The 24,691-nt window shown below is 41.4% G+C and overlaps 1 protein-coding gene across 1 annotated transcript in view; it reads left to right on the top strand.

Annotated features, from left to right (window-relative positions):
- Window positions 1-301: 301 nt before the first annotated feature.
- The window catches only part of ppp1r3b (protein phosphatase 1, regulatory subunit 3B), a 73,628-nt gene continuing 49,238 nt past the window's right edge, over window positions 302-24,691 (top strand). Inside the window, exon 1 of the mRNA XM_034165572.1 lies at window positions 302-584. The gene's annotated coding sequence lies outside the window, so the exon portion shown is untranslated. The remainder of the gene's footprint in view (window positions 585-24,691) is intronic.

The following is a 24,691-nucleotide window of genomic DNA, read 5'->3' as shown; positions in this document are numbered from 1 at the left end:
CCTGACAGCGCGAGACCCGAGACCGCTGCAGCGCGAGACCCGAGACCGCTGCAGCGCGAGACCCGAGACCGCTGCAGCGCGAGACCCGAGACCGCTGCAGCGCGAGACCCGAGACCGCTGCAGCGCTTCAACCTTCCAAGATTGGGGGGGGGGGGCTCAGCGCTCCAGGTCACGTGACCAAAACCAGTCTATTATGGGATGTCTATGGTCTCTGGCAGCTGTCCAGGTTGCCAGGCGACAGGAGTGGGGCGGAGAAACGCAATGACGTAACAGCAGAAAGCTCCGTCTGTCCCGGTGTCTGCTTCGTCTCGGAGGGACGGAAGCGTCTGCTGGGACACAAGCCTCAGAAGGACACAGACCTCAGAGGGACTCCGCCATTGTCAGACAGCATGTTTTCAATAAACTTTATTTCTAAAAAAAAATAATAATAATAATAAAGGCCGCTGCCGGCCGCTTGGTGGCGTCCTCTTCTCCTCCGCCGGCGCCGAGCCGTCAGAAGGTGTTTCAAAGGTTCCGGAGACCGAATATGTGGGACTAAAAGCTTTTGGATCCAGCAGGCAGTGAGGGACCGCCGGGGACAGACTGTAAGTACCCCGGCTAACCGGCTAACAGCTAGATAACGCCTAGAATAGGAAGGAGAAAGTCACTTAAAAAGTCTTTTCAGACCGTTAAAGTGTGTTTTTTTTCCCTTTAAGTCTAAAGGTACACACGATGAACTGGTAAAAAGCTTTGACTGAGTTCATCCAGATTTTAACTCTTTTAAGGACCAGATTCCTCAAGTAAATCGAATCCTGCTCATTATTAAAGGGATCATCGGGGTTTTATTCTTATTGTGACATTTTCACCTGTCTGGTGAAAACACGCGTCTCTTTGGACTTTTATTCTGATTTGAGTGAATAAAGGTGGCGTTATATTTGATGTAGTTTTTCTCTGAACACTCGGTGTTTGTGGCTTCAAGAGTAAACAGAAGAAACCCAGAACAAAGTGAAAACAAACAGGACTTCTGTCCCCGACCTGCTGTCTGTCCAAACACACAGAGTTCAGCTGTGGACATTCTTCACAACTCTGACAGTGAGGTGTAGTCAGGGGAGACAGGTGAGACTGCTTCACCTGTCATCATGGAAAGAAAAAAATGTAAAAATTAGCTAAATGGTTATATTTCTAGTTATAATAATTATTTATATTTCTAGTTATTGTAACCCATGTGTTAACATGTAATTCATCTTTTATTTTGGTGGCACGCCCCCCCCTTCCTTTTATCGCTTCCGTTGTCAGACTGTATTTGCACCTCTTTGTACTGTACGACTGGTGCCTTCTTCAAACACGTGGCTGGCAGGTGATGAGGTGATATCAACGCAGTCAGACTCGTTATTTTTCACTTCAAGTAAAACCTAAAGGTGTTGGTTTGACTAATAAACTTGAGGGAACTAACTTCTCTTGGAACATTTAAAAACATGAGGGACTCAGTATCTGCCTCATATCATTCTTGTTCCTGCTTATGAAAGTCCCATAATATGCATATGTCGTGGACATGAATGAGTGAAGCTCATCAGCATCTCACTATGTCATTTAGGTTCTTCAGACTTAATTTTGAGTAAATGCTTCAGGAGAGCATTAGCATGGCAAAAACCTTTCAGCTTCTGGGGAGGGCGGAAGCTGACTCCCCGCCTTTTTAAGCATTTTTCTTTATTTGCCTCTCACATACTTGGAAAAGCTCCTCGCCATCTAACCATGCCACTTTAAGCATTTTTTTTTAATGTAGATGTAAATTAATATTCATAGTTTTCAGCTAGTTGACAGTATGCTGTACAGTATGGACAAATGATCTTATCTCAGTATTGTCATATAAATGCATGGATGCTTATTCGCCTTCTTTGGACGGATTTCCGTCTTTTTGCAAAATCCTGCCGTCTAAAAGAACTAGCAAAACATTAATTTTTATTTCCTCAAATCCGTGAAATGGTATTTTAGCGGAAAAACTCAAAATCACTGAGAAATTTATCATAAAATAGTGGTGTGTTCAGGGTTCTAGCTAGCGCAAACTTGGGTTACAGCCCGTTACGCTATAATTTTGGACCGTTACACTTATTTTGGACCCTTACGATTTTCAATACAGCGTAATCAACCGTTTCTGCAGTGCGACTCCAGTTTGAAGCGTGAATCGAAGGAATGCTTCGATTCACTGGCTCGTGGCTCTTTGATTGGCTGCTCTTCAGAAGCGGTAAGTCCACTTCTTAACCCCTCTGAAAGCCATTAAAATATCATGTGTCATTTTTGTGTGGGTTAAAGTCACTAACTGGGACTCTTGTCTTGTTACAGTCGAGAAATGAGCTTCAAACGCTGCGCGGCTCTCTGCCGAGACAGAGTCCGCTTGGAATTAATAACTTCAAAACGAATCGCCGCTTTAAGTAAAATGACACGTCTTACAATGTTGCAATACAGACAATAAACTACAATTGACTAAAATGTTTTTTCCTCCCAAAATGAGACGTCCTGCATTCTTTATAAACCTGACCTGCAGCACGTCTGCAAGAGCTCAGCTCAGATATGGAAAGACATTCATGCCAATAATAATGTTTGAAAGGAAATGCTTTTGATAAAAACTAACAGATTTTATTTCTGTTTATGTCCAGAGATCAAGGATCCACCATGTAGAGTTTATTATGTCCAGAGTTTAAGGATCCAGTAACCAATTTCATATTTATTTACTTTAAGACTCAATAAAATGTTGCAGATTTCTTTTGTTCCTGAATCTGAATCAGTATAGAATGACTGATTAGATGCCATGTCAGTGTTCAGAGCAGTCAAATAGGCTGACTGTATATGTATTAGAACAAATTAGAAATATTACTAGGACTGCTTTCATCCACCTGCGAAATATAGCGAAGATTCGTCCCATCCTGTCTATGGCTGATGCTGAGACCCTGATCCATGCATTTATCTCTTCTAGATTGGACTACTGCAATGTTCTATTTTCTGGTTTACCGCAGTCTAGCATTAGGGCTCTCCAATTGGTTCAGAATGCTGCAGCCAGACTTTTGACACGAAGCAGAAAGTTTGACCACATTACACCCATTTTGGCATCCCTTCACTGGCTTCCTGTCCCGGTGAGATCAGATTTTAAGGTTCTGCTACTAACCTATAAAATTATTCATGGACTGGCACGCTCCTACCTAGCTGACCTAATTAAACCTTACGTACCGGCCCGGGCTTTACGTTCTCAGGGTGCAGGACTACTTTGTGTCCCTAGGGTGAATAAGAAGTCTGTAGGTCACAGAGCTTTCTCTTATCATGCCCCTGTTCTGTTGAATGATCTCCCTGCGTCAATAAAACAGTCAGATTCTGTGGAGACTTTCAAGTCCAGACTTAAGATGTACTTATTTTCCCTTTCATATGGCTAGCATACTGGTACAGTTTTGTTTTTTATGCTTTTTACTGTTTTAATTCATGTTATTAGTAATTGCAGCGGGCCGCGGCCTCAACTTTACCTAAATTCTGGGTCTTTTAGTGAAGTTTAGGGCTAGTGGCCGGCGATCACCTTAGTATTTCTCTGTAATTCTTGTTGTTTAATGCTGACAAATTATACAGTGTTTCTTGTCTTTCTGATGCCTGATTCTGTTTTTCTCTCTGTTTAAGGTGCAGCTCCATCCAGAGATGGGAGTTGTATTCGTGTTGGTGACCCTCCTGTCCTGTGCGCCAATTGCATTTCTTGTATATTTGTCCGTGAATTGTTCTGTGAATTATGTTTTGTAGCATGGCCCAAGCAGAGGGTCACCCCTTTGAGTCTGGTCTGCTTGAGGTTTCTTCCTCAGAGGGAGTTTTTCCTTACCACTGTTGCTCTTTGGGTTGGTAAGGTTAGACCTTACTTGTGTGAAGCACTTTGAGGCAACTCTGTTGTGATTTGGTGCTATATAAATGAAAATAAATTGAAATTGAAAATGTATTTACTATAATAGTATGTATACATGGTAATGTCATCTGTGATGACATACAAAAGTGAATTGATCCTAAGCAGAATCTCATCAGTATTATGTTGTTATGTATCTGAAAGCAATTATCTAGTCTCTAGTCTGAAAGCATTATGAAGTTAACTAGTTCTTTGAATGTTGAGATTTTAATTGCCTAGTCTTTGATCCCAATCAAAAACAAACTAAATCAATAAAGTTTTTTGCATGAGTTAGCTATATTTGTAAACTATTGTGTTATATTGTGTATATACTCCTACAGGATGGTACAACATGCCATACTGCATGAGATCACAAGAGAAATTTAACAGCTGTTTCAAGTCCAAATTTAATCCAAATAATGCACCAAAATGCACCACAGGGCACTTAAATTTTTAAAATTTCCAGGGGGGGCAAAAAAAACCCAGACCCCCCCCCCCCCTTCCTCTGTGCTGCGAGTAGTGGCTGTCTTTTAATTTACCAAGACTTTGGATTGCTGTCTTTTTTTTTCATCCTAAGCATCCATGTAAATGTCACTTATACAACCCCTGGCAAAAATTATGGAATCACCGGCCTCGGAGGATGTTCATTCAGTTGTTTAATTTTGTAGAAAAAAAGCAGATGACAGACATGACACAAAACTAAAGTCATTTCAAATGGCAACTTTCTGGCTTTAAGAAACACTAAGAAATCAGGAAAAATAATTGTGGCAGTCAGTAATGGTTATTTTTTTGGCCCAAGCAGAGGGAAAAAATATGGACTCACTCAATTCTGAGGAATAAATTACCCTGTAAATTTTCATCCCCAAAACTAACACCTGCATCAGATCAGATCTGCTCTTTAGTCTGCATCTAAAAAGGAGTGATCACACCTTGGAGATTTGTTGCACCAAGTGGACTGACATGAATCATGGCTCCAACATGAGAGATGTCAGTTGAAACAAAGGAGAGGATTATCAAACTCTTAAAAGAGGGTAAATCATCACGCAATGTTGCAAAAGATGTTGGTTGTTCACAGTCAGCTGTGTCTAAACTCTGGACCAAATACAAACAACATGGGAAGGTTGTTAAAGGCAAACATACTGGTAGACCAAGGAAGACATCAAAGCGTCAAGACAGAAAACTTAAAGCAATATTTCTCAAAAATTGAAAATGCACAACAAAACAAATGAGGAACGAATGGGAGGAAACTGGAGTCAACGTCTGTGACCGAACTGTAAGAAACCGCCTAAAGGAAATGGGATTTAATACAGAAAAGCTAAACGAAAGCCATCATTAACACCAAAACAGAAAAAAACAAGGTTACAATGGGCTAAGGAAAAGCAATCGTGGACTGTGGATGACTGGATGAAAGTCATATTCAGTGATGAATCTCGAATCTGCATTGGACAAGGTGATGATGCTGGAACTTTTGTTTGGTGCCTTTCCAATGAGATTTATAAAGATGACTGCCTGAAGAGAACATGTAAATTTCCACAGTCATTGATGATATGGGGCTGCATGTCAGGTAAAGGCACTGGGGAGATGGCTGCCATTACATCATCAATAAATGCACAAGTTTACGTTGATATTTTGGACAATTGAAAGGATGTTTGGGGATGATGAAATCATTTTTCAAGATGATAATGCATCTTGCCAAAGAGCAAAAACTGCGAAAACATTCCTTGCAAAAAAACACATAGGGTCAATGTCATGGCATAGGGTCAATGTCAATGAGCAGATCTGATTTGATGCAGGTGTTAGTTTAGGGGATGAAAATTTACAGGGTGATTCCATAATTTTTTCCTCAGAATTGAGTGATTCCATATTCTTTTCCTCTGCTTGGTCTAAAAAAGTAACCGTTACTGACTGCCACAATCTTTTTTTCTTGATTTCTTATAGTGTTTCTTAAAGCCAGAAAGTTGCCATTTGAAATTACTTTAGTTTTGTGTCATGTCTGTGATCTGCTTTTTTTTTTCTACAAAATTAAACAGCTGAATGAACATCCTCTGAGGCCGGTGATTCCATAATTTTTGCCAGGGGTTGTATACATGATGTCCATATTCTTGAGCCGCTTAGGTGGGTAGGGAGAGTTCCCATGGGATAAAAAAGCTTTTCAACTTACCATCCCTGGTTCTCAAGAAATACAAAAAATAAAGAATTAAAATTTATAAAATTATCTTCCTCAAACTCAAACTGAAAGCAAATCTCTAAAACTTGATAAAACCTGTAAATAATAATCAGTTTTATGACCAGTTTTCTTCAGACAAGTCAGGGGATGGAAACATGAACATTTCCAAGTCACTGAATATGTCTTGGACTTTATTTACATCAGTTATGACGAAATACAAAAGTTTCTTTCACCAAAACATCAAATCTAGTCTTTCATCTCAAATGTACTTTCTGTCTAATTGTAGCTGAACTTTCAGGTCTTCTTTTTAAGAAAATCCTCCTCTACACCACTTCATTAATTTATATCAGGTTGTAGAGATTTGCTTTCAGTTTGAGTTAAGGAAGATAATTAAAAAAAAAAGTATTTGAAATGGAATAAACAAATTAAAATGTGTGAAATACCAGTTGTTTCAATACTTTTGAGGGCAACTGAGAAACAGTGAGGAGCAGCATCTTACATCTCCATATATAGTTCAGCAGATAAGAGAATATTTAGAGTGGAATCCTGCAAATGGTGAAACAAACAACAAATTCAGCACAAATAAGCCATAGACATGAACTCTTTAAAAAAAAAAAAAACTTGATTTTTCAAGAAGCAGCCAGGTCGGAGTCAATTGAAGATTTACACAGGGGTCAAAATCAGGGGTGGGCAACTTGTTCCAGAAAGGGCCAAGAGGGTGCAGGTTTTCTTTGAAGCCACTGACTCCACCAGGTGATTTCACTAATTAATATCACTTTGAGCAGATGGAATCAGTTAATCAGTGAAATCACCTGGTGGAGTCAGTGGCTTCAAAGAAAACCTGCACCCTCTTGGCCCTTTCTGGAACAAGTTGCCCACCCCTGGTCTAAATTAAAAGATGCTCCAATCATATAGAAAACTACACCACATTATTTGCCTGATCATAAAGATTCCAAAAAGGTCTAGTTTGGACAATCTGTGACTGAATGTTATGGAGTTATGAGGTAAAAGCAGCAAGGTGACAAAGGTCAGTTTCAGTTTATACAGGGGTCAAAAGTTAAAGTTGCTCCATTAATTTTGCTCCAGCTGTATTTGTGTAGAATTCGTTGCTTGTATCACCATTTGAAGGATTGTTTCAGTTATCTGCTGCACTAATAAGCCAACAACAATAAGACACCCGAATTAAAGGAGAAATGCTGCTTTTAACAACCTGGACCTCATTTCTGGCATAAAATACGGTCGTTTACTCACCAGTATAAGTTTGGTGTGATTAGAAGTCCATAGTTCAAATGACGTGTTCAGTTCAAATCTTGAGCAAACATTTTTCTTCTTCTACTAAGGTGGATTAAGACTTTTTGTGGTACACAGCACCAACTACTGGACAGGAGGAACCTAGCAGTCAGTGTGACTCAGCGATTTGAAAATACAGCTCTTTCAACCAGACGTGTGGTGCTGTGACATGTCAATCATCTGTGTCCAATCAGATTTCAGGGGAGTCCAGTGAAACCCGGCCGTCGCTCTCACTCCACCCATGCCAGGAAGTGTTTGACATTTGAACATTTCCTGTTTCACTGTGACTGATTGGCACTTCCTGTTTGAGTGTGAGTTTGCCACTGAGTTCCCGCGAGAGTCCATGGGATCTCGTCTGTCAATCCAGGAAGTGTTTGACATTTGAACATTTCCTGTTTTACTGTGGATTTGAAAATTGGCACTTCCTGTTTAGGACGCCCTGTACCATTAGTGAGCTTTGTGCCGCTGCGCAACGCTTCGCTCATATTAACTTTATGATGTGACCAGATTATATTTGTCTGTTTTATTGTTGTCTGACTCCTCCTGAAACTTACCCCCAATCTCAATTCTCTTTTGTACCCCTTCCCCTTCCCCTTGGCCCTACCCCTTTAAAACAAGGGGTAAGGTGAAGGGGTATGCCTCTAGCCCTATGAATTGAGACACCCCTTCGCCTTAGGAGGAAAAAAAAAACCTGCCCGTGTCAAACTGCCGTCTTCACTGTTTGTTAACATGACAACTGAAATGCAACTTGTTGCAGTAGCCTGTTTGCTCTTTTTATTTTTTCGCCTTTCTGCGTTATTGCAAAGAAATAGAAGTCACAGATTTCTTTGATGCATCGCAATCATGTCATGTTAATTAAATTAATTTGTAATTTATACTAATAATAATTAATAGTATTAATAATTAATTAATTTGTAATTAATTAATTGTTAATAACACTGAATCATTAATCAATAATAGTAATAATTAATATTGTTTGATTAATCATTAATTGATTAGTAATTAATTAATTAGTAATTAAAATAAACACTTGAAATATATCAGTCTGTGTGTAATGAATGTGTACATTATACAAGTTTGACTTTTTGAATGGAATTACTGAAATAAATCAACTTTTTCATAATATTCTAATTATGTGATCAGCACCTGTACGAGGTCTATTAGAAAAGTATCCGACCTTATTATTTTTTTTCAAAAACCATATGGATTTGAATCACGTGTGATTGCGTCAGACAAGCTTGAACCCTCGTGCGCATGCATGAGTTTTTCCACGCCTGTCGGTTGCGTCATTCGCCTGTGAGCAGGCTTTGAGTGAGGAGTGGTCCAGCCCCCTCGGCGGATTTTCATTGTCAGGAAATGGCGGAATGATTTAGGCTTTTTTTCCATCAGAATTTTTTCAGAAACTGTTAGAGACTGGCAGCTGGAAACCATTAGAAAAATGTATCTGGCTTTCGGTGAAAATGTTACGGGCTTGGTAGAGAATAAGGAGTGTTACTGTCGCTTTAAGGATGGCCCCCAGCGGCTGTGGGGCGCCGCGCTCCGAAGCCGCCATCGACAGGCTAAACGACCATTTCATTTCTAAACGGATGGCTGTCTGGAGCCGAGACCGTCGTGTGCACTTTCTCTGGTTATCACAAGAGCTGGACACCAACCATTTTCCGGCAGATTTCACTTTTAACAAGAGATTTTGTCATGGAAAGCCGAGCGGAGGCTTCGGCGTCATGATGGATTCGCTACTGGAGCGAGACAAAACCACCTCTGTTTTGGTCTCACAGGACAGCTTTGAGATGGCATTCAGACAGCTGTCGGTGGTTTTTCCATCGAGTGATTATCCGAGAAATTGTGGCTGTGCCTGGACATGCCAGAACATGTCCCGTGAGGCTTCATCACGGCGTTGCTGTGCACCATGCGGCACCGCCGCAATGCGCGGAATTCCTCCGCACGTCTGTCTCAATGTGCCGAAAAAGTGCTGATGTCCACGTCTTTTCACAATTCCTGTGCTAGTCAGATGACGTCCCGGATAAAACACAGCGTCCAGTTTGGAAATGAACGGCACATTCCACTGTTACAGGAGTTTTTGTCATGGAAAGAGGAGCGGAGGCTTCGCGCGTCACGGCGGTGCCGCAGGGCGCACAGCAGCGCTGTGATGAAGCCTCATGGGACATGTTCTGGCATGTCCAGGCACATCCACAATTTCTCGGATAATCACTTGATGGAAAAACCACCGACAGCTGTCTGAACGCCATCTCAAAGCCATCCTGTGAGACCAAAACGGAGGTGTTCCTTTGTCTCGCTCCATCAGCAAATTGGTCGTGACGCGCGAAGCCTCCGCTCGGCTTTCCATGACAAAATCTCTTCTTAAAAGTGAAATCTGCCGGAAAATGGTTGATGTCCAGCTCTTCTGATAACCAGAGAAAGTGCACACGACAGTCTCGGATCCACAGAGCCATCCATTTAGAAATGATCCGGTGGTTTGTGGCTCTCGATGGCGGCATGGAGCGCAGCGCGCCGAGCGTCCTTAAAGCCGTCCTTAAAACTGTAGTAACACTCCTTATTCTCTGTGAAGCCTGTAAAATTTTCACAGAAAGCCAGATAAATTTTTCTAATGGTTTCCAGCTGCTGCCAGTCTCTAACAGTTTCTGAAAAAATTCTGATGGAAAAAAAGCCTAAATCATTCCGCCATTTCCTGACAATGAAAATCCGCCAAGGGGTTGGACCACTCCTCACTCAAAGCCTGCTCACAAGTGAATGACGCAACCGACAGGCGTGGAAAAACTCATGCATGCGCACGAGGGTTCAAGCTTGTCTGACGCAATCACACGTGATTCAAATCCATATAGTTTTTGAAAAAATAAAAAGGTTGGTTTCTTTCTAATAGACCTCGTATGTATGTTCTGGGCTGCATCTAGTTCTGTTAACCTGATATTTCTTTTTCAAATTCTCCCATTTTTTGCATCCAGCCCTATTTCCTTTAGAAATTTCCTTGACTAATAATATTAGTCTGTTAGGACGTCAAGTTATGTGTTACACATGTACATGTGTTTGTAGATATTTTCCAACTTCTCCTTATTTTGTGCCTCATTTTCTTATTAGGAGTCAAGTGTGTTCAGGGCTCCTGTTTGTTTACTAAATACACACACGTGTTACAGACCTTGAATTCCAACAGCAGGGGGCACTATTATCCAAAGATTTCTGAACATACAAATTAACGTGCTGATCCTTTATCATGATTTTCTCCGTTGTGAGATATAAAAGTGTCTTATCGTAGCGTTCGTGTGTATGTGCATTATAACACCTCAGCACACGAGCGAAGTTACGATATTCTTCAGAACGACAATATACGCAACATGCATCCAGCAGCATACACGTTGCTGTCATAGACAACTGCCTGTAAAGTTTTTTGGCAAGTTATAACTTTCTAAACAGTGTAATTTGTAATAAAAGCCGCTTTCATTTGTGCAGCTTTGGGCGACATGTTTGTTTCTGTGGAGACAGTGATAAGCTCCTGCTACCCCTCTAAACGGAGTGTGCATCCAGATTCACTCCATTTGAAGGAGTTTGTACCCCTCCACCTCGCTCCAAAAAGAGAATTGAGACACCCCTCTGTCTCTCATGCCCGCGCAAAATGGAGGGGAAGGGGTAAGGGGAAGAACTGAGGGGTAGAATTGAGATTCAGCCTTAATGTTTTTTAGGCTTCCCTTGGAAAAGAGATCTTTGTGTCTCAATGGGACTGACCAGATTAAATGAAGTTTTAATAATAATAAAAAAAAAATCCCAGTGATTTGTACTATAAAGTTATTTTCCTTTTAACTTCACCTGTTTTAGATTATTTTTTCTTGAAAATCACAGAATTTTCACATTTGCCATTCAAATCCTGAGCAGAGACGTGCAGTGAGGCAGCAGCCTGCCACGCCTCACCATGGATTGTTCAATCACATTCAAATTATGGTGGAAAATAAGTATTTGGTCACCCACAAACAAGCAAGATTTCTGGCTCTCACAGACCTGTAACTTCTTTAAGAAACTCTTCTGTCCTCACCTGTTACCTGTATTAATGGCACCTGTTTGAACTCGTTATCTGTATAAAAGACACCTGTCCACAGCCTCAAACAGTCAGACTCCAAACTCAACCATGGCCAAGACCAAAGAGCTGTCAAAGGACACCAGGAAGAAATTTGTAGACCTGCACCAGGCTGGGAAGAGTGAGTCTACAATAGTCAAGCAGGTTGGTGTGAATAAATTAGCTGTGGGAGGAATTGTAAGAAAATGGAAGATATACAAGACCATTGATAATCTCCCTCAATCTGGGGCTCCATGCAAGATCTCATCCCATGGGGTCAAACTGATCATGAACAGTGAACAAAAATCCCAGAACTACACGGAGCGACCTGATGAATGACCTGCAGAGAGCTGGGACCATAGTAACAAAGGCTACACACTACGCAGAGAGGGACTCAAATCCTGCAGTGCCAGGCGTGTCCCCCTGCTTAAGCCATTGCGTGTTCAGGCCCGTCTGAAGTTTGCCAGAGAGCATATGGATGATCCAGAAGAGGATTGGGAGAATATGTGGTCACATGTGTAGCAGGAATATGAGTTTTAGGATTTTTGAGATTATCACTTGTGGATAATTTTACCTCGAATACTGGGGGCACCACCTATGACTGAATGATATTATAACAAGGTTATAATATCACAGATTTTAGGGTCAGTCAATAGGAAATATTATCAGTAAGTTCTACAGGTCAAGTCCGACCCCTCTGTAAAACCATACAAAATCACAGACAACTTCACACGTTTAAAGCATTTATTTAACTCATTCAGGAGTTAAATAACAGGACATATCACAGTAAGCAGTTTGATAATGATGAAGTTCAATGAGAAATTATTATATGACGTTTATGTAATTTGGTTAGTTGTGGGAGTTTAAGAATGAATTCCGTTCTAATCCGCTGGGGATTTACTTTGTTATTTATTAACGTGAGATATGGTTAGTGACAGGGAATAGAAGTAATTAAAGCCACTCTGCTTTAAATCTCTGACACCATAGCCTAGTCTTACTTGGATGAGCTGCGCAGGTGGTCTCCGTGAGGTCAGAGACTGGGAGCCGTCTCGTTTTCAGTTGATGAACCGCCCGTCTGCGCAGCTGTCACCGGTACCTTGGCAGAGAGACTCTGACGGTCACCGCGCCCGGTTTCGTTGGTTACCAGGGGCTCTTACGGTTGTTATGCTGCGACTTGTGGCGGCGCTTCGAATCGCTGGCGTGGCTCAGCAGACCTGGATGTTTTTATCTCTGCAGCGCTTGCCTTCTGGGATCATCAGAATAAAGGCTTGAGTGTCTTTAATTTCTGTTCGCCAAAGCAAAAATTTGTCTTTCGGCGTCGTCTTTGGAAGCCAGAAAAAATTTGATACAAAAATAGTTGACTTTGTAAGAAAAATGTTCACAAGGTGAATTTGGAGTTGAAGAAGAAAAAGGTTTTAATTTGAAAAATCGTCAAAGGAAGTTAAATGTGCCTGCGCATTTAACTTGACAAAAGTGGAGAAAAAGTTATTTGTAGAAAAAATGAAAAGTAATTTCTTGTTTGGCATACACAACCAAGAAATAAGTTTAGGCAACACGTGGTTGTGAGACAGACAAAGGGTCATAAAAATTCGGATTCGGACTTCTTCAAATTTTGTGCACATAAACAATGTAAAATGTGTATGTGCTGTCTCTAATTCTGATGTGTGCCATTATTACGGTAAACAAATAATAATTGTGGACTAATTGTCTGAGGTAACTGGAGTGTAAACATAATTTCTCCTCTGTGAGATCAATAAAGTATATCTCATCTCAATTTTAGCTTAGTACTTTACTCTTGTGTTATCTTAGGAGAGTTTTTTATTTTTTTTTTACTGTTCCTCAAGTCTAATACTTATGCTACTTTTTCAGTGTAACTGCTGTGAATTTTAATTCATTTATTTACATCTGTGTGAGACTTAGGAGTGGTTAGCTTATTCATTATTATCGCTCATGCTTGCTTGGCTATACTCTTGAATTTTCTAGTGACAAAGTACACTACTTTACACCCTCTGTAAATCCTGCGTGGTGTCCATAAGTTAGAACAGCTTCTTAGCTCAGTGGAGTTAGATGTTACGGGCACTCCAGACGAGGTTAGTGTTGGGCCGGCTGGCGTTCCCATTAGCATCAGCCTAGAAATGCCGGCTGTGGAGGACGGCTTTTGGACTGTGGCTAGGCGGAGGAAGCCCCATAGGGCTTGGTGCCCGGTTGTGGTACCCCGATCACACTCGCCACTGTGAATTGGTTCTCCCGCTTGGATTTGCCTGATGTGAATTCTCTGAGCCCACGAGTGACTTCCACTCCTGTCTCCACACCAAAACGGCAGACTTTAGTGATAGGGGATTCTGTCACCCATAAAGTCAGGTTACAGACTCCGGCTGATGTTAAATGTATTCCTGGGGCCAGAGCTCCCGACACTGCATCCCATCTCAGGGTGGTGATGCTGCAGAAGGGTAGACAGACTAATGAACATGACATGAGATATAGTCACATAGTTATTCACGTCGGCACAAATGATGTCAGGATGAAGCACTCAGAGGTCACAAAAATGGACCTAGAGAGGACTTGTGACCTTGCCAGAAAGATGTGTTGGCATCGATTAATAGTTTCTATTCCCCTCCCCTAATTTTGACCCCAGTGTATTGAAAAACTATAGGCTTATATCAAATCTATCATTTCGCGCTAAAATTCTGGAAAAAGTGGTTTCACAGTCGCTCATGGACCACCTTACTGCTTTTAGAAAACATCATTCCACAGAGACGGCTCTCACTGAAGTGGTGAATGATCTTCTGCTTGCAATGGATTTGGACACCACTATGGTTCTGGTGCTGTTAGATCTCAGTGCTGCGTTTGATACCGTGGATCATCATATTCTACTTGATAGACTGGAAAATCATTTTGGGATTACTGGGAGTGCCCTTGCATGGTTGATGTCATACCTGACCAGTCGTTCTCACTGTGTTTTGTACAGTAACACTACCTCTAACCTTAGTGATGTGAAATTTGGGGATCCACATGGGTCCGTTTTAGGCCCCCTGCTTTTCTCCCTTTATATAGCACCCCTTGGGCTCATATTGCAGAGTTTTTGGATTACCTTTTCACTGCTATGCTGATAATACTCAGTTGTACATGCCGATAACTGCTGGTAATCTCATCCACATAAAATCCTTAGAAGACTTCAAACTGATAAACTTTATTGTTTTTGTGCAAATATTTGCTAATTTTGAAATGGATGCCTGTAACACGTTTCAAAAAAGCTGGGACAGCGATATGTTTACCACTGTGTTACATCACCTTTCCTTCTAACAACACTCAATAAGCGTTTGGGAACTGAGGACACTAATTGTTGAAGCTTTGTAGGTGGAATTCTTTCCCATTCTTGCTTGATGTACGGCTTCAGTTGTTCAACAGTCCGGGGTCTCCGTTGGCGTATTTTGCGCTTCATAATGCACCACACATTTTCAATGGGCGACAGGTCTGGACTGCAGGCAGGCCAGTCTAGTACCTGCACTCTTTTACTACGAAGCCACGCTGTTGTAACACGTGCAGAATGTGGCTTGGCATTGTCTTGCTGAAATAAGCAGGGACGTCCCTGAAAAAGACGTTGCTTGGATGGCAGCATGTGTTGCTCCAAAACCTGGATGTACCTTTCAGCATTGATAGTACCATCACAGATGTGTAAGTTGTCCATGCCATGGGCACTAACACACCCCCATACCATCACAGATGCTGGCTTTTGAACTTTGTGCTGGTAACAACCTGGATGGTCTTTTTCCTCTTTTGTCCAGAGGACACGGCGTCCATGATTTCCAAAAACAATTTGAAATGTGGACTCATCAGACCACAGCATACTTTTCCACTTTGCGTCTGTCCATTTCAAATGAGCTCGGGCCCAGAGAAGGCGGCGGTGTTTCTGGATGTTGTTGATATATGGCTTTCACTTTGCATGGTAAAGTTTTAACTTGCACTTGTAGATGTAGTGATGAACTGTGTTAACTGACAATAGTTTTCTGAAGTGTTCCTGAGCCCACACGGTAAGATCCTTTACACAGTGATGTCTATTTTTAATGCAGTGCCGCCTGATGGATCGAAGGTCACGGACATTCAGTGTTGGTTTTCAGCCTTGCTGCATACTAAACTGTTGGACTATTTTATCACACAGTTGTTCACGAAGTGGTGATCCTCACCCCATCTTTGCTTGTGAACAGGTGAGCCTTTTGGGGATGCTCCTTTTTATTCCCAATCATGACACTCACAATTAGTGTCCTCAGTTCTCAAACACTTATTGAGTGTTGTTAGAAGGAAAGGTGATGTAACACAGTGGTAAACATACCACTGTCCCAACTTTTTTGAAACCTGTTGCAGGCATCCATTTCAAAATGAGCAAATATTTGCACAAAAACAATAAAGTTTATCAGTTTGAACATTAAATATCTTGTCTTTGTGGTGTATTCAATTGAATATAAGTTGAAGAGGATTTGCAAATCATTATATTCTGTTTTTATTTACATTTTACTAGGGCTGGGCAACGTTAACGCACTAACGTTGCGTTAATTATTGAGGTCATTATCGCCGACAATTTTGTTCCTCCCCTTAACGCTGCGTTTTTTTTTTTTTTTTGGCCTTTTATGACTGTTGCTCGTTGCCTTTTATTTTGAAAGTGTCAGTCGGGGGCGAGCTTATGCTGCTGCTTCCTGCTGATAGCTGAGTTCACACAGAAAACGACACGAGGATCGAGAAAAGTACAGGCTATGCAATGCACAACAAAACAAAATGCAGAAAGACGCCGAACTTTTGAATGGACATTTTCGGTACAAAGTTCTACAGGATCAGGCCCGGATCTTTTATGCATCATTCGTCATCGGTAAAAAAAAATCTTGAATAATCTCAAATAGCCGAACGTGTCCCCGCGGTGAACACAGCTTTTCGGTGGTTTTCATGTCAACCTATAGTCCGTAAATGATACGGATTTTTCCGAGTTTCAGAGTCATACGGACGTATAAATAAAGTCGGATATTCAGGGTTTGGTCTGTAATAAACTATTTCTGCAGCGCGGCTCCACTTTGAAACCATGAACCATTGAAGCAATGCTTCGATCCAGTAGCTCGTTGGTTCTTTGATTCACTGCTCTTCAGAAAGGGCAAGCCGCTTCTTAACCCCTCGCAAAGCCATTAAAATATCGTCAGTCACTTTTGTGTGGATTAAAGTCACTAACTGGGACTCTTGTCTTGTTGCTGTCAAGAAACAAGAATCGTCCTCCGTTCCGTTCACACAGCCCGAAACGCTGCGCGGTTGAGACAGAGTCCGGTCGGAATTAATAACTTCAAAATGAATCGCCGCTTTAAATAAAATGACACCTCTTTCGAAATGTAATACAGACAAGAAACTACAGTTGACTAAAATGTTTTTTTTCCTCCCAAAATGAAACGTGCTGTATTTTCTTTTCAAATTACATCCTGAAGTGAAGCACAGCAGCTGTAAGCTCAGCTCAGATATATAGAAACACATTCATGCCAATGTCTGAAAGGAAATGCTTTTGACAAAAACTACAGATTTTGTTTATTCCTATTTATGTCCAGAGATCAAGGATTCACCATGTAGAGTTCATTATGTACAAAGTTTAAGGATCCAGTGACCAAATTCATATTTATTTACTTTAAGACTCATTAAAATGTTCAATTTCAATTCAGTTTAATCGGCTTATAAAGTGCCAAATCACAACAAAATCTAAATATACTAAAACAAATACATTACAATTGTACACATATCAAATTGTGGTATGTGTACAATTGTGATGTATTTGTTTTAGTACATTTAGTCATGGACATGAATATTGTTATTTTGATATGAAACAGGATAACAAATGACCTGCCAGTGGTTTTATATTTGATTTCATTAGTGTGTTTCAGTTGAAATTTACATTTTCAAATTTATGTAGTGTTCATTTACATTTTCAAATAAAACTGTGCTTTTAAGCGGTTTTTGAATTCATTTTTGGGTTTCACATATACCATGCGATTAATCATGATTAATCACAGAAAGTCATTGAGTTAATGCGATTAAGATTTTTTATGTTTGCCCACCCCTACATTTTACACAACCTCCCAACTTCATTGGAATTGGGGTTGTATGTGACTGTATCTCATGTCATGTTCCTTTGTCTGTCTACCCTTCTGCACCATCAGCACCCTAAGATGAGAAGCATTGTCGGGAGCTCTGACCCCAGGAATGCATTTCATATCAGCCGGCGTCTGTAACCTGACTTTGCGGGTGATAGAATCCCCTATTACTGAAGCCCGGTGTTTCGGCCTGGAGATAGGAGTGGAAGCCACTCGTGGGCTCAAAAACACTCACATCAGGCATATCCAAGGGAGAAAACTGGTTCACAGGTCGCAGTGGTGAGTGTGATCGAGATACCACAACCGGGCACTGAGCCCTACGTGACTTCCTCTGCCTAACCGTGGTCCAAAAGCTATCATCCACAGCTGGCATTTCTAGGCTAATGCTAATGGGCATGCTAGCCAGCCCAACACTAACCTCATCTGTAGTGCCCATAACATCTATCTCTACTGAGCTAATAAGTTGTTGTAGCTTATGGACACAGCTTTCTAGAAGAGCCACCCTGTCTTCCAGCATCACGCAGGATTTACGTAAAACGCCTAAGACTCCTAAAACTCCTAAGAGTAAACCACTCCTAAGATTAACACAAGAGTAAAGTAATAAGGCAAAATTTAAAAACTAACAGAAGTAATAAAGAAACGGGGGTGGGGAGGGAGTCAACCTTGCTAAAGCAAGCTAACCACAAGCAAATATGTTAGCCACTCCTAAGATTTACACAAGAGTAAAATAATGACCTAAAATTCACAGCTGTTACATTGAAAAGCTAATAGAAATATTAGACTGCTAAAAACAGTAATAAAGGAAACGGGGGGGTTGACCTAGCTGATGCACCTAACCACTAGCGAAAGCTAACAGCTAGCGATTCACAGCGGGACAACTGAACTGTAGTTAAATAGATTCAAAGATAAACTTAAAAACCAAAAGAAGTGTTAAACTGCAATAAAAGAAACAAATAAAACCGTGTCGAGATTGGAAAAGCGTCACAACAGCAAATAATCTGTTGGAAGCAAGTTGCCAGATCTGTGAGCCAGTGTCAGCATTTTCAGCACCTCAGCTCCTCCAACAATTGAATCACATGTTCCTCCTCAGTACTTCAGAGGACCGTGCAGAGTCACTTAAAACTAATTTTAAACCAAAAGTAAGGAGTAAGTTAGGAAAGTCGGCACGAGCACCATATACCGGACCTATACAGGCCCTTGGCCGGCACCTGTGCAAACAATCCCTCCTCCACCCCCACCGCCCCAATCAAAAAAACAAGGTCACAACACGCGGGGAAAAGAAGCAAACCACTCACAAAATATCAAATGAGGAGCTCCGCACCGAACTGCTCACTGCTGTACAATGAGACTTCCTGGATTGTACAGAATTTATTTTATTCTTATTTATGTCCTGAGATCAAGGATCCAGTGACCTATTTCATATTTACTTTAAGACTCAATAAAATGTTGACAGATAAAACCTGTAAAGCCTACTTTTAGAACACAGAAAATTCACAGGAGGTATTGATAAGGGAAGCAATAAAGAATCATATCAATAAGCGGAATCGATAATGGAATCTAAAAAAGCATCAACAAGGCATTTTCGTCCACACAACTGCTGCTTACTGGATGGCTTCTGTTTTTTGGACCATTCTCTGTAAACCTTAGAGATGGTTGTGGGTGAAAATCCCAGTTGATCAGCAGTTCCTGAAATACTCGGACCAGCTCGTCTGGCACCAACAACCATGCCACGTTCAAAGACACTTAAATCCCCTTTCTTCTCCCTTCTTACTTGCTTACTTATGTGTAAAGCCCTGCGTTAAGTTTCCATCAATGTACCATCCAAGAGAAACACAAGTGTTACATAATTGAAGAAAAGGAGAGCTTAATATGTTGTTTTTTCCTGTGCTGTCTATTATTTTTGCATCAACACTGTGCTTTGAAATGGAAAACACTGCCGATGATGTGTGTGACGAAAGCAGAGGTTGTGTTGTGTATTTAATGTGAAGCTGAATGCTGAGCTGTGTGGATGTATGTGCTGCCACAGAAATATCACTAAGTTGCTTTGATTTTCAGCTGCATTTGGGTGATTCTTTAACTACGGGCACTATTGGCCTTGTAAATGTAATTTCCACCACACCATTGCCTTACAATATAAAGCGCCTTGGGGCAACTGTTTGTTGTGATTTGGCGCTATATACATGTGCTCTGATGTCACTGTTTATCTCCATAGAAACTACCCAAACAGTCTTTCATACTAACTGTTTAGGGACATTACAGTGTTGTGGTGGAAATTACGGCAGTAGTGTGGGACAACTACATTTTGTTTAAAAAATCACAACAGTTGTATGACATTGAATACCCCAATTATGTTTTGATTATTTTACTGATATTTTGTTATATTTTGTGATATTTTAAAACATTAGAAAAAAACGTTTCTTTACATTCATTATCATTGAAAATCAGAAGTCTGGGTGTGGGACAAGCACAAAACGGCAATATTTGCATATAATGATGCTGAAAAAAGGTGAAAAAGTCATCATAGGCTACTAGAACAAATTTCTTAACACACTTTCATTGTAAAGATGACTATAAAAGTGTGAAATTTCCCCTTTTTTCTGTTTTTCATACAATATGATCAAAGGACATAATAAGTGCCTGTAGTCTAAGAATCACCCATTTACAACTAAATCTGTTCAGAAATCAACATACCATGTCCGGCAAGACTCGGGCAAGGGGTGAGAGCACCGTTCACGCACCAGTGTCGAGCAGACACCTGTGACTGTCAAGCCCTGATTGACCGATTGAAATGTGATGCTAACACATTTTTTGGTTAAATCATTAGCACGGCAGTGGCACTGCTTGGCCATGTAAAGTAAGAGCAGCGTGAATGCACCAGACTCACCCTGACATCAGGGAGGGTCTTTGCTGCTCCCCACCAGAGGCTCCATTGCAAAATGTTATTTTGTCTGTAAGCTCGTATGAGACCAAACAGAGAAGATAAGGTGATCATCAGAGCGCAAGTTTGAGCCAAACAGACCTAAAATGGGCAACAAAGAGAGCAGATGTAGTAGAGACTCTGACTCCCCATGATCTCCAACATCCATCCCCACTTAATTCATTTAAGAGCCTCGGGCAGGGTATGGGGTTGGAGCCCATCCCAGCAGTGCGATCTACAACTGCTGAATAATATTTACATTTATTAAATCAAATCTAAATTACATATAGAATCCCAAGATTTTGTCAACATAAATGTAGTACCAGACTGGTCTGCCGTCACACAATTTTTATTTTATTTTTTAGACTGGGATTTCCTCTTTAGTTCTTTAATTACATCCCATTTATGCAAGTACCTAAAAAAAAAAAAAAAAGAAATCCATTCATATGAATATGATTGAGGCCCATGGAGAGTGAGTGGACTGGAGCTGCGCTGTGCCGTTACACGTGGGTAAATAAAATGTTAAATGGACTGCATTTATATATTTATATGCACTTTTCCATCTGCTTCAGATGCTCAAAGCACTTTACAATAATGCCTCACATTCACCTCGATGTGAGGCTGCTGCCATACAAGGCGCTCACTACACACTTTGAGCAACTAGGGGATTAAGGATCTTGCTCAAGGACCCTTAGTGATTTTCTGTTCCTCTGGTCCAAAGCCCAACGCTTAACCACTAGGCCATCTTCTCCCTGGGTGCCTCAGATCTAGGACTCTGCCAGCCTGAGCTGCGCTCTCTGGGTCTCCACATGCATGGTACAGCCCCGGTACTCCTGTTCAATGCAGGTGCATCATTAACAGAGAGCGCGCTCCACAGAGGATGGCCTGCTCTGGCGCAGTACACAGCCACAGATGGCAGGTGTCACGGCTGGTGGGATCTTTCAGTGTTAAAGCTGCAGCCCAGCACACATCTGTCAGGCAGAGGTGTGTGAGTGCATCTGTGTGTGTAATAATGTTGGTACTGGATCACGGTATTATAGAAGTACTGACATAAGATGCTCAGTACATGTACTGGTATTCCCGTCCCTGTATTTTGGACGTATCAGTGCTTGATGTGGCGAGCAAGTAGTCCACTGTTTGGTGCAGCAGTTCCGATCACTTTCAAGCAGTTTGCATCATCTCGCTGAGTCTCACAGTGCGGTGGCGACGCAACAAACGAGCAGCATACCCGCGGTGTTTTAGAAACATATTTTACGCTTTTCATTCAAAGTCTGTGCGGGTCATCTGGATGTTGGCGTGCAGCCGACAGCAGCTCCGAAACAAAGAAGAGCAGCACACCTGTGGTGAGTTTTGAAAATACTCGCGCTTTGCTTTGCCCCCTAAATACCTACAAAATCTGTTTCAAAAGATGGCACAAGGTAACAGAACAGATAAAACTAACCTATCAATCAGGTATCACTTTCCATAAATATACACAAGTCCCCCCCCCCCCTTTTTTTTTTTTTGCTCCTAGCCAGAAAGAGTATTGAGGCATCCCCCCCCCCCCACACACACACACACAATATTACACTAAAGGTCCTACTTTTTAATACATTTTTTTGCATATAATACTCCTACTACTAATAATAATATTTTTAACAACTAAAATGTTTAATCAGTTTGATTAGTTTGACCCTGAGCCTACGTTTTACTACAGTTCTGCACTAAGTTGAATTGATGAGTCATCTAAAAATATGTTAGCTTGATTTAATTTTTCCTATAAGGTGGAATGTGAAGCGATATCTTTTTTCTTCTTTTTGGTGTGTATCAGTTTTTAGTGTTGCCAGCAGACAGATTGTATGATGAGCTTATGTTGAGCATAAAAATCATGTCAGTCACACTTCTAATGTTACTCAGTTCGTACTTTGATCTTATTTTCTGTACTGCGCGACTGGACGACGTGTCACTGTCTCGTTGTTTCATAGAGCGGCAATTGAAAAGTAGACTTTGTGCCAAAAATGTTGCATGTCCAAAACAGACAAAATGATCCATCAAGTAAATGAAATGACAAATTTTATCACATAAATTATTTCAGCATTTCATTTGTAGGTGGTGAGACAGAATTACACAAAAACTTTGAAAATATCATAGGATTTTAGTCTGAAGATGTTCAGTAACTATTGCTATTTTTACTGGTGTAAGAAACCAGAAGCCTGTTTTGAGAGAGTAAAGATTATTTAAGTAACACGCACTCACAATAACACAAAGAATAAGTGCAAATAAATGAAACTACCATACGTTAAGAAATCCACTGCATCAGGGACAGACCACTGAACTTCAACCCCAAATCAGCAAACACTGGGATGATATGGAAAAAACCAGCACTGATTCTTTGTTTGACAGCAGACGGTCTGAAGCAGAGACATTCCATGTTCTCTGGACACTGTCATGTTATTTGTTAAGGGCCCCGTCACACTTGGGAAAAACAGTGAATGAGAGTGAAAGGCCAGGAGGCATGAGATCGCCGGAGGCCTATAAAAAGTGCCTGATGACTTCCATTTCACATGGATGCAGCCATGGTGCTGCATTACATTACTGATCCATATGTAATGATGACTGACTCGTATCTGTCAAGAGGGGGAATAAATTAAAATACAAAGATGATTTAGTGTTTGGCCACCTGTGCCCCTGTTGCGCCTTTTGCTGGCGTGCACCGAGGGGGTCCATCTGGAGCCGTTCAAAAGGTGACTATTTATTCCATTCGTAGCGTGATGGCTTGGTAATACAGTTGCGAAGTCAGTCCTTCATATGTGTTCCTGTGATATGATCACTGGGTAGGATAGGATGTGTATGACAGCAGTGACAGCCCGTTCAGCAGTGTGCGGTGTAGCGCAGCTCTGAGACGCACTGACTGGCTGTGACACATGGTGTATTCGGTGTGATTGTGCAAGGTTCATGTCTAGTGCACATAATGATTGCTTTTGCACATTACAATATTTCCTTTGCGCGCCCCGAGCAGGATGTGCATGGTTGGTGGTGGTGGTGGTGGTGGTGTGTGTGTGTGTGGGGGGGGGTGTCTGGCTCATTGTGGGCACAGTCGGGACGCGCTGGCAGGATTCGGCATGCCTGATCTATTTCGAGGTTCTCTTGAACGTGATCAGAATGCATTGATTGCGTACAGACAGCGGTACTACTAAATCAAATCAAATCAATTTTATTATAGCGCCAAATCACAACAAACAGTTGCCCCAAGGCGCTTTATATTGTAAGGCAAGGCCATACAATAATTACGGAAAAACCCCAACGGTCAAAACAACCCCCTGTGAGCAAGCACTTGGCTACAGTGGGAAGGAAAAACTCCCTTTTAACAGGAAGAAACCTCCAGCAGAACTAGGCTCAGGGAGGGGCAGTCTTCTGCTGGGACTGGTTGGGGCTGAGGGAGAGAATCAGGAAAAAGACATGCTGTGGAGGGGAGCAGAGATCAATCACTAATGATGCATTTAATCATTAGTGATTGATGAGTGATGAGTGGTGCATACAGAGCAAAAAGAGAAAGAAACACTCAGTGCATCATGGGAACCCCCCAGCAGTCTAAGTCTATAGCAGCATAACTAAGGGATGGTTCAGGGTCACCTGATCCAGCCATAACTATAAGCTTTAGCAAAAAGGAAAGTTTTAAGCCTAATCTTAAAAGTAGAGAGGGTGTCTGTACTACACATTAACCATTTGCCAGGTTGGATTGCAGCTCGACCGAGGTGTGTATGTCACTATATTCGAGCTGACCACGTGATTGTGCCCGACTGTGTGACATGCACTCACAAATGCTGTACGAGGTTTCTGGATGCAGCTGGACTTAGCCCGACTGTAGTTCAAATATCCATTCGTGCAGCATTCTGGCTCATTTGTGCTCTAGTGTTATGGGGAGGACGGTCGAGACATTCATCCAGGAGTCAATGTGCTCGAACAACTCATACAGCCCCTCGAATGCAGTCCAAATGCTGTGAATTGCCATACAAATGTTATGACTGCAGTCAGATTGTGGTACGACTGCCACTCGACTGCCATTCAAATGTTTTCCAACAGGAGTGCAACACGAATGTAAAGTGCATGTGCTGTGACGCACAAATGTGCCAACTGTTGTGAGAATGCTGTATGGGGTGTTCAAGTGCAGCAACTGTTATTCGAATTCTCATTCATAAAGCATTTAGGCTCATTTGTGCTTTACTGTGACGGGCGTATGTGGTGTGTCCATAAAGTAACGGTCCTTTTTATTTTT

Source organism: Thalassophryne amazonica, unplaced genomic scaffold (genome assembly GCF_902500255.1).
Source record: "Thalassophryne amazonica unplaced genomic scaffold, fThaAma1.1, whole genome shotgun sequence".
Classification (NCBI taxonomy): domain Eukaryota; kingdom Metazoa; phylum Chordata; class Actinopteri; order Batrachoidiformes; family Batrachoididae; genus Thalassophryne; species Thalassophryne amazonica.
This window is presented reverse-complemented; position numbering and strand designations above follow the sequence as displayed.